We start from the raw sequence: 14,387 nt of genomic DNA, 5'->3' as shown, positions 1-14,387 counted from the left end.
ATATTGTTACTGACAAGCAGTAACACTCATAGCCTCACTTGTAACACTCATAACCTCACTTACATATTGTTATTGTCAGTAACAATCATAGCTCCACTTACAATCATAGTCTCACTTACATATTGCTACTATTTGTTAGTAACAATCATAACCTCACTTACATATTACCATAGTCTCACTTATATATTGTTACAAAACAAAACAAAACAAATAAACAAATTGATTAATCAGATCCACATCTACCTATTAGACCCACAAATAAACCTGTGTAACCAAACAGATCACCAGGGTCCTCAGATCCATGACCAACCAAACAGATCACCAGGGTCCTCAGATCCATGACCAACTAAGAAGCTTCCCATCATGACAGTAGAAGCTCCAAGGACCAAAGCCTTCACGATGTGCCCTGAATTGGAAATTCCACCATCAACAATGACAGGCCTACCACTTTGTGAAACAATAGATGCAACCTTGTAAACAACAGTCGCCTGAAACATATTACCAAAACAAAAGAAATCAATCCATCACTTGTGTATTGACATCAAACAATCGGATCCAATTCCAGAAACCCATCATCTGGTTTATGGTAAGTATAGATTAGAATAAAATATTGAACGAAATGAAGAAAGGGAAAATGCAATAAATAATATAAAAAGTACAACAAAAAGCTACTGTACACTATACATACAAATAAATATTAAACAAACCTTCTTTTGTGGCATGTAAGTCTGAAGGTCAATATTCTTAAATGTTGCAGAATTGAGTGTAGAGTTGGATGTATGGTCATCGACTTGTGTATTGACATCACGAAAATCACAAAATTATTAACTCAAAAATCAAAAATTTACTCCGACCACACCACTTAACAATTCAATATCAGAAGCTTAACTTCAACCTCAACCTCAACCTCAACCTCCAATAAGCTAGTCATAGTTAATTGTCAAATATCAAACAGAAGTAGAAACTCTAACTTACCTCAGGAAGCTTCAATGGTGACGGCACAGACCTCCTGAGTGGTACAAATGGACCCAGATCCCATTCCAACCCTCAACCCATCAACACCAGCCTTGCCGATCGGACTCAAAACATCAACTCGACGGTGGCAACGAAGCCACTGAACCTAGCTGCTCCAAGATCGGCGTCGCAACGCTGTCCGAGCCCACGTGGGATGACACAGATCGAGGAGGAGGGGTGGCTGGGCGTGATTGAGGAGAGAGAAATGAGAGAGGTAGTAGGAGAGTGACGGACAGATAGACGGAGAAGAGATGAAAAATTAAAAGTGTGCCGGAAGAAAATAATATGGAACAGCTGAGAAATTCAATTAAATAGGTAGGTCTTAGAGGGAATAGGAGTCCAAAACTGGACTTTATAATCATTTACTTTAAGTTTTTGGGGTTTTTTCTTTAAAGTCCAAAATAGAAAATCTAGTGATTGGCCGGTCCACTTTAATGAGCTGAGGGCTCGGCAAGCCACCGAGCGCTCAGTGGGTTTTAAAAAAAAAAATTGGATAAAAATGTCACTGTGCAACATTAGTTATGTAAATTACAAAAACACCCTATATATTGCTATTGTGGGACAATAGCAATCATTGTTATTATGAGACAATAACTATTTAAATTGCAAAAATACTTTATTAATTGCTACTGTTGGCAGTAGCAATCATTGTTATTGTAAGAATTTGCTTAGTTTTTTAAAAAAAAATTCATGGAAAAAAATATAACGTGAACTTATTTGTACAAAATGTGGATTTTATTTTGTATAAAGAGGACTTATTTATCATTCAACTTTTTAAGTGGGTTTTATTGTACAAAGGGCTCTAAAAATGGACTTTTTAGTAATAAACTTTAATTTTTTTTAAAGACTTGTCTACCCTTTTTGAAAATCTTTTACAAAAATTCATCCCCAAATTAGAAAAACCTCAAGTAACAATCTTTGGAAAAAAAAAAAAAAAAAAACACACAAACTTCATATATCATAGAGAAAATGGTTTATCAATTTCATCACTACAGGTTTGTACGAAGTTAAACTCCAAAATTCTTCTAATGATTTCATCACTGCAGGTTCATGTAAAGTTGAGCCCCAAAATTCTTCTAACGATTTCATCACTGCAGGTTCATAAAAAAAAATAAATAAATAAATAAATAAAAAAAAAAAAAAAGCTATCTCTTAAAGAAATGAGCCCCAATTTAGAAGTCTAAAAGCTTCTACGTCCTTTGTAATCACAAGTTTTATGTTTGCCTGATTGAAGACAATTCAAACAATTGTCAAGGTAACATTATTAAGTTTGCTTAATATCAAAGCTTCTTGTTCTTTTTGTTCTGTATCAAAGATTAAACAACAATTTTGGTGCTAACTGAGCTTCTGTGTCTTTCTTTTCTATTTTTTATAATTAATTTTGAGTTAAATACAAAAATGGTCCGTGATCTTTTCACTGATTCTTAATTTCGTCTACTAATTATAAAAAGTGTCAATTTGGTCCACGAATTTTTCAAGTTGTATCAAAACAATATAAACATTAATTTCCATCCGAAAATTAACGGAATTGATCACATAAAAATGTGATGAATAGACTGAAATACTCTTAAAAATGTGGTCACTTGCTGTGCACATGACCAGTTTCCATTAAATTTTTCGATCAAAGTTAACGTTTGTACTGCTTTAGTACAACTTGAAAAGTTTGTGGATCAAATTGACACTTTTTATAGTTAGTGAATTAAATTGAGATTCACTATAAAATTCATTGATCATTTTTATATTTAACCCATTAATTTTAATTGTTTTTGTAGAGAAGTTGGATGAGTTGGCTTGGAGTGGTGTACCACGTGCCAGATAAGCGACCATTGGGCTTGGAGGCTTTATTTGGTAAGCGCCTGATGCCTTGATACTTGTAAAAAGCATGATTAAAATATTTGTATTTGTAATAAATTGTTGATCAAATATTTAACCAAATTAAGATACTTAGATTTTCTGGATGTTAAAAATATGAATTATTTGCCCATTGGCCAGGCTACTACAGGAAGGAGAAATTTTTTATAGGAACAATATTATACATGAACGATACCACTTTGTTTGGCTTGCAAATTAATAGGCTTGTGAACTCATGCTCTTCAAAGCTTCATAAGGTGCAGAAAATGTCTACTAATTCTTTTCTTTATCTTTTGTAGTAAGCCTGGGAATTGGAATAGTGTTGAATATTCTCTTTTGAGCTGAGCTTAATTATGGTTTAGGCAGGTAATTAAGTGTAACTGATTGATCCTTCATTTTTTTTTCTTATTTATTTCTTTGTTTGGGAAAAGGCTGTAAGTTTCAGTAAGTCGTACATGACTGTTTGTTTAAAGACACAAAAATCTTGAATCAATATATATGCAACATTAATCATTTCCTTTGAATATAAGAAGCAATCTTGTACATATTAATGATCTTTCTTAGCATATTAGAGAAAAAGAGAGAATATATAGTCGGCTCCAACACCACTTGTTGGAGACCAATTAATATTTTTCAACTCCTATGCGAATTGCAAAATTGGTTTTCATGGAATTGATTTGATTAATTATACTTTTAATATTATATTCTTTTAGATTTAAATAATTTTTTTTATTGCTATTATGATTCTAGGTGAAATACTTTTACATATGTTTGGGGTTTAATATTTTATTAGTTTAGGGTATTTTGGGGTTTGGGCTTGGGGGTTCGGTTTGGGGTTTGGATTTTTTTAATTTTATTACATATGTTTTATAAACAAACAATGCAATTGTGTTTTCAACGATCTGAACCGTTCAAATTTTAGTTTTTCACTCAAAGATAATTCATGCAAAATATTAGCTCAATCGGAGATGTAAAAGTGACGTAACAGTGGTCGAATTAATGAACGATCGTGGTTTTTCTAATGATAATCGAATGGGTAGATGAATTCCGATTTATCCGATTTTTTGTAAAGATGATCTTTGACTATGAATATAGAAAATGAACGGCTCAGATTGTTGAAATCACGTTGTGGTCTTCACAATTATGGAAACAACAAGGTTTCAACGAGAAAGTTATTTGAATTATACTTTTCAATTGTATTTATAATTTTATATGTAAAAGCTCACATAACGACCGTGTTTTCAACGATCCAAATCGTTCAAGTTTTAGTTCCCCACTCAAAGAGAATCTTTATAAAAAATTAGCTCAATCGGAGATGTAAAAGTGACGTAACGATGGTCGAATTAATAAATGATCGTGATTTTTCTAATGATAATCGAACAGGTAGATGAATTCTGATTTGGCCAATTTTTTGTAAGGATGATCTTTGACTATCAACATATAAAATGAACGGTTCAAATCGTTGAATTAATGAATTGACGATCGTGGTTTAATAACTTTAATTATAGTTGTATTATAAAAGTTGTATATACACATATACATTTATATTTATTATAGTTGTAATATTGTATATAATTTTATAAGTTTATTACTTTATTATTTATGGTATTACATAGTTTACACCATTACTATTTACTAACATTATAGTATTATATAATAACTTAATAAGCATATTAATAATTTATTAGAGTAAACAAACGAAAAACCTATTAAATATGTTATGATTCACAAATTAGACAAATAAACTAGTCAGCTTAGTTGGTTGAGAGTTGAAGCATGTTCTTAAAGATATATTTGTGTGTAAACGAGCTTTGGGTCGGGCTTTGGGCGGGCCTAAGCGGGCTTGGCTTCGGGCGGCCCATGGGCTTCAAGGGGATGGCCCATCCCCAGCCCAAGAGACTTTCGGGCCGGGCTGGGCCAGGTTGGCCCAAATTTCTGGCCAGATCGAGCTTTGGGCCTAATGGGCCGGGCGAGCTTTGGGTAGGCTTTGGGCCTTGGGCTTTTTGGTGAGGCCTAATTAAATATATGTTTATATTTTAATCGGTTAGAAAATTTGGTACTCAACTCAAATCCACAACCGTGGATGCCTACTTTAATCTACCAGTGTGAGATGGATCCACATCAGATGCTGCACTGGAGCGACGCCATACTATAGAATTTTATTTTATTTTTTTTTTTTTTAACATAGCAGATACACACAATACACATTCCAAAATATCGACATTTCTACAAAATGTAGAACATTACAACTTTTGTATTTTGTGAAACCTTATAGGAACAAGAAGTTGTACGTACACAACTCCCATAAAAGACTAATGGATCAACAACAAAATCGTAATCGCAAATGGCGATACTCATTGACGTCTGAAGAATATCAGGCCTACTTAGCGTGACGACGCGCTTTGGCTCGAGAAAAACGACCAATTGAAAATCTGCGTGACTACAATACAAACGAAATATATATTAAAACAATAAGTTTCCAAAATGAAATTTGATATGAAATCCAACCTAAACCAAGAAACGTTCAAAACCCCAGAATATTAAACCAATAGGCTGTTCCTAAAATTCAATGATTTCAGGTTACAATCATTTAATGATATTTAAATACTGCTATACATAAAAAGAATTGACTATTAATTAGTTAGTATCAGATAATGATGGTCAAATTAATTAAGGACTATGTCTATTTGGAGTCTTCAGACCCATAATAGTGTGCTGTTAATGATCTCGATTATATACTATCAAGGCTTATTAATTAAGAACTATTAGTTCATTTCCTGAGTTCCAAGGCTTCATGCATGCTTTTGTAGTTTTAAAACTCTTCCTATTCCTTTATCAGATTGGAGCTTCCCCTTCTTTCTTTTACTTATAGTCCTCCATCTCTTGCACATACTATTCCTTGCACAAATTTCAACCTAAATGCAATAGAAAAAGGCTCTTTCATTCGCGAAATAGAAAATAAACAATTAATTAAACACACTATGCGAGCTAAAATATTGACATTTGCACAAAAAAAAAAAAAACCTATTTGCACTTGCGTTAGCGAGTGCAGAGAGGCTAGTTATACAATAAAAGTGAAAGTAGCCAGTCAATTATTCTCGGACGTATTTTTGGATCCATATTGATAATGACCCATAATGACATTTGTGGGTGTTCAAATGCTGGCATAGAGCATTTGAAATACTTGATGAAAAATTTAGACGTTAAGTACACCAAAATTGACCATTTATGGCACACAATGCGTGCCATAAATGACATTTTGAAAAGTAGATATCAACTCTGAGCTCTCCCTTTCTTAAAAGTAAAACTCATGCAAATTAATTTATCATACTTATTGACAAAGACAAAAAATTGATTTGCTAATTCTACAAATCCAGTTGAGCTTCTCCAAACCAATCAATTAAAGAGCCACAAATTCAAACATTTACCTGGACCTTCTCATCATGGGACGACCTTTCTTTGAGCACAATCTTACAAAGAGGAGCCTCTTCTTCTTGTTGATGCAAATTCTCGTAAGATAGATGCAACAACTTAGAGGTGATGACTTGGCTGATCCGAAGCCTTGCTGGATGATGATGTGTATGTCGATTGAGATCTTCCTGTAGAAAAACACAAGATCATAGGAGATGGACCGGTGTGGTACCAGCCAAACACACTCCGATGATGAAATCAGTGATGGTGTTTGATGGTAGGTGAGGAAGAACAAAGGATGAACTTGGGAGAATAAGAAGAACAAGGCAAATGTTCTGGGTTATTCTCAGCAAGTTGGGTATGCTCTTTGGTGAGTGGGAATTTTTGTGTAAGTGTTTCTGTAGATGGATTGATTGATCGATCTCCCCTTTGTGCATATATAGTGCCTTATATAGGCAAAGGAAGACTGGATGAGTAAGTTACCTGATGTGAATGAATGGTTGCCAGTGACCCACCTGCTTGGTCAGAGCCAGCTGCATGCACAGCTACTCATCTCCCCAGCATTCAATGCTGCATTGAATGCTCCATTAAATGCAAGGTTGGAAGGTTCAGGCAAACTACCTCAATAGTCATGAATGCAGACTGGGACATTCCGTCTGTCAGAGGATTTGTGTCAGGTGCAATTAAGTGTGGCGGTTCATCCCATCATGCTCTTCCTGGGAATGGCGGCGGGGAGCCGAGCCGAGCAGATGTTCTTATGCATATGCATGAAGTCCATGCGTGATCGGATCGGACATGGGATTCCAAACCGAGCCGACCCAAAAGATAGGGGTCCTTCCGGGCCCTATCTGGCCGACGCCAGAACTCGAAAGGAGGTCACTTCGGTGCCGAGCCGAGCCAAACCGGGATGACCATGGAAAGTTGGGCACTCAATCCCCTGGAAGATCATCGGTTCGGCTCGGACCGGGCCCGGATAACTTGGCGTGGAAACCCGATCCGAACTGGCGGAGGAAGTGTTAGAGAGGTGATGATGTGGAAGTCAAAGTCTGACCAGCCACGTGTCCAGCCAGGATTGGTTGTTGGATCGGTGTGGGTTTATCCACAAACACTTCTCTTTTTTCTTGCTCACAACCCGACCGTCTTCATTACACGACCCAATCAAGGTCCGAATTAGGAACCAAATACATCGATGCTCTGACCTGTGGTTAGGGTCGGATCTGAGGTTGAATAATTCGCAGAGAGAGAGAGAGAGAGAGAGAAGAGAATAACATAGACAATGTTGAATTATTGGCCCCTTCTCTGACATAACAATGTTTAGTCAAAGAGAAGAACAGAGACACATTGAGAGAGAGTGAGAGAGAGTGTGTGAGAGAGAAAGAGAGAGAGAGAGTGTGTGAGATGGAGGAGGTGACGAGGCATAGATATTGGGGGGGAGGCGACGAGGCGTAGAGATTGGAGGGGTGGGGAGGTGTTACCTGTTCTCATGTTAGGGATTTGTTGTTATGGTCTGAGAATGTATTTGAGGCTTTGAGCAGCTTAAAAAAGAACCTCCTTACAACACAAATGGCATTACAATTTTTTTTTTCTTTTAAGGCGTGAATGTTGTACACGCCGTAATTAATACACATTTACAACTTGCAGAAATTGCACGCCTTAAATAATTTTGTTTTTTTTATGGCGTGCATGTTGTACACGCCGTACTTAATACAAATTTATGACGCGCAAAAATCACACGTCGTAAATGGCAAACAGAACATCTCATTTATGGCGTGCCTATAATGCGTGCCTTAAATAATCATTATTCACGGCACGTACCAGATGCACGTCGTAAATCATATCCCACGCCGTAAATGCCTAGTTTTCTTGTAGTGGTTGATGAAGATAAACTATTTTTTGCATGATCTCTAGCTCTTATTTGAACTAATGCATCAATGACCCTAAAATACAAAGTAAAGTATATAGTAGCAAGCTCTCTCTCTCTCTCTCTCTCTCTATATATATATATATATATAGGGAAAAGATTTTGTGCCTAGTAGGGCACAAGATCTTCTATTATCACTCAACCCCAAATCAGCCTTCATCTTCTTCCAGTGTTCTTTTAAAATTTGAATGTTGCTACCCTAGATATATTCTCTTTGGAACTTACCTAGCTTATAATATAATGGTGATCATTCAATTCTATCTCTTTTGGTTATCATTCAACATATTGACATTAAAAACACTATCTCTTTTGTGCTCTTTTAATCTGCAAACAAAAATTTTATCTCCAATTGATCTACAAACTAAAGCTTATATAAATCATTCATGGAGGTCCATGCAAAAAAAAAAAAAAAAAAAAAAAAACAACTATGGATGGAATTAAACAAAATTTGAGCTAAAGTTAAACTTTAAACAAATTATATTTTAAGCTTAAATTTGAACGCTATAGAAGAATCAATTACGGACCTGCATTAACAAATTTGTTTGGCCATAAAACTCTGTTAGCTAATTTAGTTTCTTGTGGCTGCCATTACTGCCTATTACTTCAAGCAGTTCATGAGAGAAAGAGAGAGAGAGAGAAAGAGAATCTTCAATTAGAGAAGATTGCGGAGATGAACAACGTGTCATTAGATGGTTGGAACTAGTCTCAAATCTCAATAACCTGTGGACCCAAGTACCCATTTATGAGTTCTCAGTAGGGATGGGATTTTATGCCGAATTACCGAAATTTACCGAGAGCCGACCGCAAAGTGCACCGAAAATTACCGAATATTGAGGTAACCGATACCGCCATTTCGGTATTAGTTCCGAACCGTCTATTTTGGTAACGGCATTGGCTTACGGAATACAATACCGGCGGTATACCGATACCGAATACCAATTTTTTTTTTAAAAAAAAAAATCAGTTTTATACATTTATTTGATTAATTTTATACCGAAACAGATTTTTTTTGTTGGTTTCACTCTCGAAGTCTCTGTCTCTCTCTCACTCTCGAAGTCTCCTTCCCAAATTCCCAACCACTACAGCATCTCGCCATCTCCAGTGACCACCACTACAGCATCTCCGACCACCACCACCACCATCTTAGACCCCAAACACGACCCACCACCACCTTAAACCACCAGTTCAGCCACCGTCGCCTCCCTCTCTCCCTTTCTCTCTTTGTCTGACGACTCTCACCAATCACCACCTCTCTCTCTGTCTAACCAGTAAGTTCAGTAACCATTGTCGCCTCTCTCTCTGTCTAACCACCGTCGTTACTCGTCGCCTCTCTCTCTCTGTCTCACGGCCCAATCACCCACGCCACGCCAATCAGAAGGTAATTGCTCAATTAGGGTTTCGAATTGGGGTTTTTTGGGTTTCAATTTATTGGGGTTTAAATTTAGGGTTTCAAAGTTTCAATTTATATTTTGTTTGTTAGGAATTCATTAGGGTTTCAATTTAGGGTTTCGAATTAGGATAATTTCTCAATTAGGGTTTTAAAATTAGGGATTAATTAAGGGTTTTGGGTTAGGGTTTGTAATCTGCATATATAAATGGCTTGAAATATAATTGATCTTCATGGTTTCCTTGCAAGGTTGAAGCTTCGTGTTGCTTAGTGCTTAGTGCTTAGTGCTTAGTTGCTTACTGTTAAGAGATTGAGAGTGAAGCTGGCTGGTGGCAACGATCAGGTATATGGATTTCAATATTTCATGGCTTAGTAACTTAGTTTGGCTTAGTTGACATAAATTGGGTTTGATTTTGAATAAATTGAAGTAATGGGATTGTGTAATGTGAATATGTGATTTTGATTTTGGTGTTAAGGGTTTGTGCTGCTTGTTAATTGTGCTTTGATTTTGGGATTGTGTAATGTGAATATGTGATTGTTAATTGTGCTTTGTGCTTGCTGAAATGTTAGTATTAGTATGACATATTGACTAATTGACATGTATTAGTGTATTACAAGGTTGTATGATTTGCATTTTGCAAGGTTGCATTTTTCCACCTAAGATTTGTGTCTCTGTTTTAGGATATGATGGATTCCTCTAGCCAATCAAATACACTAGGTGCCTCATTAGGGTCTGTACCACAATCCCAAACACAAACACAACCTTCACCCCAAACACAACCTTCACCCCAAACACAACCTTCACCACAAACACAATCTCAACCCCAAACAGTCGCTGAAGTGGGAGGAAAGAGGAAAAAGGGTAGTTCTATTGTGTGGGAACACTGCAAGAAAATCCAAAAAACAGATGATAAGGGGGTAAAGCATACCATGGGGGTTTGCAACTATTGCCAAAAGGAGGTACCTGCTGATTCTAGGAAGAATGGGACCACTGGGTTGAGAAGTCACCTAGATAGATGCAAGCTTAGTCCTTTTTATGATAAGGGGGATCCTACTCAACCTTTATTGACAAATGAGACAATTGGTGCTCCTTTGGTTCCTTGGTCCTTTAACCAACAAAGACATGAACAAATGCTTGTGCAATACATCATTATTGATGAGCAGCCCTTTAGGACAGTTGAGGGAAAAGGGTGGAGAGCCTTCATCAAAGATCTTCAACCTAGGTTCAAGATTCCCGATAGGAAGAAGGTGGCTGCCCTAGTGTGGGATTTGTTCTTAGTGGAAAGGGCTAAGATATTAAGTGTGATAGGTGACCAAAGGGTAAGTATCACAACCGATACTTGGACCTCGATCCAAAACATCAATTATATGGTAGTCACTGCCCATTTCTTGGACAATGACTGGAATTTGCATAAAAGGATCATTAATTTCACTAAGATCACAAGTCACAAGGGGGAAGATATAGGGAGGTGTCTAGAGGGGTGTTTGAACAGTTGGGGGATAAAAAAGGTGTTTAGCATTACAGTGGATAATGCTAAGACAAATGATGGGGCTGTTGAGTACATGGCCAAAAGGTTCAAGGCATTAAAAACTTTAATGCTTGATGGCAAGTACTTGCATATGAGGTGTGCTTGTCACATCTTGAATTTAATTGTGAAGGATGGGTTGAAGGAGCTTTATAGCTCAATTGAGGGGATAAGGAATTGTGTGAAGTACATTCACTCATCCCCAGCTAGGTTAGACAAGTTTAGGCAATTTGCCATCTTAGAGTGCATGGACAAGATGGCAAATGTGCCTATGGATGTTTCTACAAGGTGGAATGCCACTTATAAGATGCTTGACAGTGCATTCAAGTATAGGATGGTGTTCAAAAGGATGGGGGATGAATCGGCTCCTTTTGTGAGTTATTTTAATGAGTATGAAAAGGATGCATCAAGAAACCTAGTTAAGAGAGTGGGGCCCCCGGGAGATGAGGATTGGGACAAGGCAAAAGCCTATGTGCATTTTCTTAAAAGATTTTATCAAACAACATTGAAACTTAGTGCCACCAAGACTTGTACTTCACCCATAATTTGGCAACAAATGGTTGGGTTACAAAGTGAGATACTGAAAAAAGTGAGTGATGTAAGAGATCCTACATTGCAAAGGGTGGCTTCTTCAATGATGGCCAAATTTGACAAGTATTGGGGGAGTTTTGAGATAATAAACAAGCTTGTATTTGTAGCTGAAGCACTAGACCCTAGACTTAAATTTGAAATGATTAAAATATCCTTCTCCAATATTGGAGCCGATCCATCTAGGGTTGAAGAAGTTGTGGGTGAGGTTAAACAATGCTTGCTTGCTTTGTATGATGAGTATAAAGGGAGTGGAACCAATGAGAGTGAAGCTGCCCGATATGTAGGGGGTCGGGTAAGGATTGAGATGGCTGATGATGATGTAGAAGAAGATCTAGGAGCCGAAATGTGGAGAGTCCTTATACAACAAAGGGTTGAGCAACGACTTGTGGAAGTATCCAATGAAGTGGATAAATACTTGTTGGATCCTTTTGAGAGTGCAACAGCGGCTGATTTCAACATCTTGAATTGGTGGAAAGTGAATGCAACAAGATATCCAATCCTTGCAAAGATTGCCAAGGATATCTTTGCAATTCCAAGTTCTACCGTTGCTAGTGAGAATGCTTTTAGCCTAGGAGGGAGGATTGTTGATCCTTTTAGAGCGTCATTGACTCCAAAAATGGTAGAGGCATTAGTGTGTACTAATGATTGGCTTAGAGCCGAAGAATTTAGCTTCTACAAGGAACCAATGGACGAAGAGGTTGAATTTTATAGGGATCTTGAAGAAATAGAAGCAAGTAAGATTTTGGTGTTTCAAATTTCAATGCAATTTAAATTATATTGATTGTTCTGTTATGTGTCTAAGTTTGTAATTTATTTTACATGCAGCCTCCACTTTGATTCAAGGAAGTGCAAGTGCAAGTGCAAGTGCAAGTGCAAGTGGACCCAGTGCAAGTGCAAGTGGACCCAGTGCAAGTGCCATGCCTCCTTCTTCTACTACTACATGATTAAATCTGAGGTACTTGCTGGCGTAATGTTTTATTTAATTTCTGTTGGGAGATAGCATAACAGTGGTTTTCCATCCATTTTATGCATTTTTTAAGTAGTTTTTTTGGCTGGCACAGACAACAGATTTCATGGTGGCCATTTCTCATGGGTAAGCATACTTATCCCCTTTTTGAATGTTGCAATAGTTAAATTCTTGGATATATGCATGCTTGAATAAGACCTTAGAATTGCCATCTTTGTTTAGTTTCATGTATTTTGGTTAGATTAAATGTCTATCCATATTACTGACTTTTGAATGAGTTCTGGTGTTTATGTTTTCCTTAATTTTTATGCAGTGCAGTTTCATATATCTTGGTTGGAATTGATGTCCATAATAATGAGGAATAAGTTATTTCAGTGTTCCTTAATTATCATACAGCTTCATCATCAACCTATAGTATTTCTAAATACTTGTATTACCTAAATTAGGAACTCACCTTCAGCAACTCAATTATGGTATTAATTGGATTCGGGATTTGAGAGACAGAGGGAACTGAAAGGGAAAATTATATAACTCAGTGACCAAAATAAAAATTTAACAATAGTAGTTCTAAATTCAGAAATTAAGAGAGATTACCTTGCAGTGGGGATGTGAGAGAGTAAAGAAAAAGGAGAGCAAGGGGGAGAGGTTCTGTTGCTATGGCTTGCGTGTCATTTGGAGAGAAAAGAGAGCAACAGAGACAGGGGAAGGGATGGCTGGTGTAGTGGCTGACATTTGTGAAGACTAAACTGAACAGAAATGAGAAATATATTTAAACCCTAGAAATTAAAGAGAAAAGCGAAAAGTGAAAATGAAAAATGAATAGAAATTAACCATAGATTCAACTTACCTGGGTCTTGCAGCTCCTAGAGAATGTAAGAACTGAACCAAAAAGAAAATTTAAAGAAGAAGAGTGAAGGGGTAGGTCTCAATAAAAAAAAATGGAGTAGCTGCCGAGCTGGGGTTGGGCTGCCACAATCTACTTAGGAGATAGCATAACAGTGGTGTGATCCTTGATGGATTGGGTTGCTTACCAGCTTTTGATGTCATTTCTTTTAACATTAATACAATACCCCTTTGTTTTGAATTGGTTGATGATTGGAAATTTGGGATAGTGCTAGAGTTAGGGTTAGGGGTTGGATGCGATTTGGGGTTTATCTGTGGGTTTAAATATTGACACATTTACACAAACTAAGACACTTGTGCAAACACACTCACACTTGGTTTGGTGCAGAGGTTGATTTCTGATGGTTGTTTCATTTGCTGCCTTCCATCTGCCATTTTCCAGCTGCAGAGGTTGATTATTTCTGTCTGCTGCCTTCCATCTGCCATTTTCCAGCTGCAGAGGTTGATTTCTGATGGTTGTTGAACTTGTTTCATTTGTATAATTTAAGTTTTAAACTTAAGTTTGTAATTTATAATTTGCAAGGTTGTAACTTAAGGTTGATTTCTAATGGCTGTTTCATTTGTATGATTTCTGATGCCATTTTCCTCCTTCTAATTTGTTAATTATTCACAGGTTAAGTGTATGTGTGTGAGACTTGGATTTGTTTAGGTATTGATATGGAATTATGGATGACATATTGATATGTGATTTTGAATATTTGTTTAGGTATTGGTATTGTATATTGTATATTTGTATGGAATTATGGATGACATATTTGTAGAACATATTGCTGCCTTCCATCTGGCCATTTTGAATCCATAGTTTATTTTGGTTGA

The sequence above is a fragment of the Dryas octopetala genome, chromosome 5 (genome assembly GCF_963921425.1).
Source record: "Dryas octopetala chromosome 5, drDryOcto1.1, whole genome shotgun sequence".
Lineage (NCBI taxonomy): Eukaryota > Viridiplantae > Streptophyta > Magnoliopsida > Rosales > Rosaceae > Dryas > Dryas octopetala.
This window is presented reverse-complemented; position numbering follows the sequence as displayed.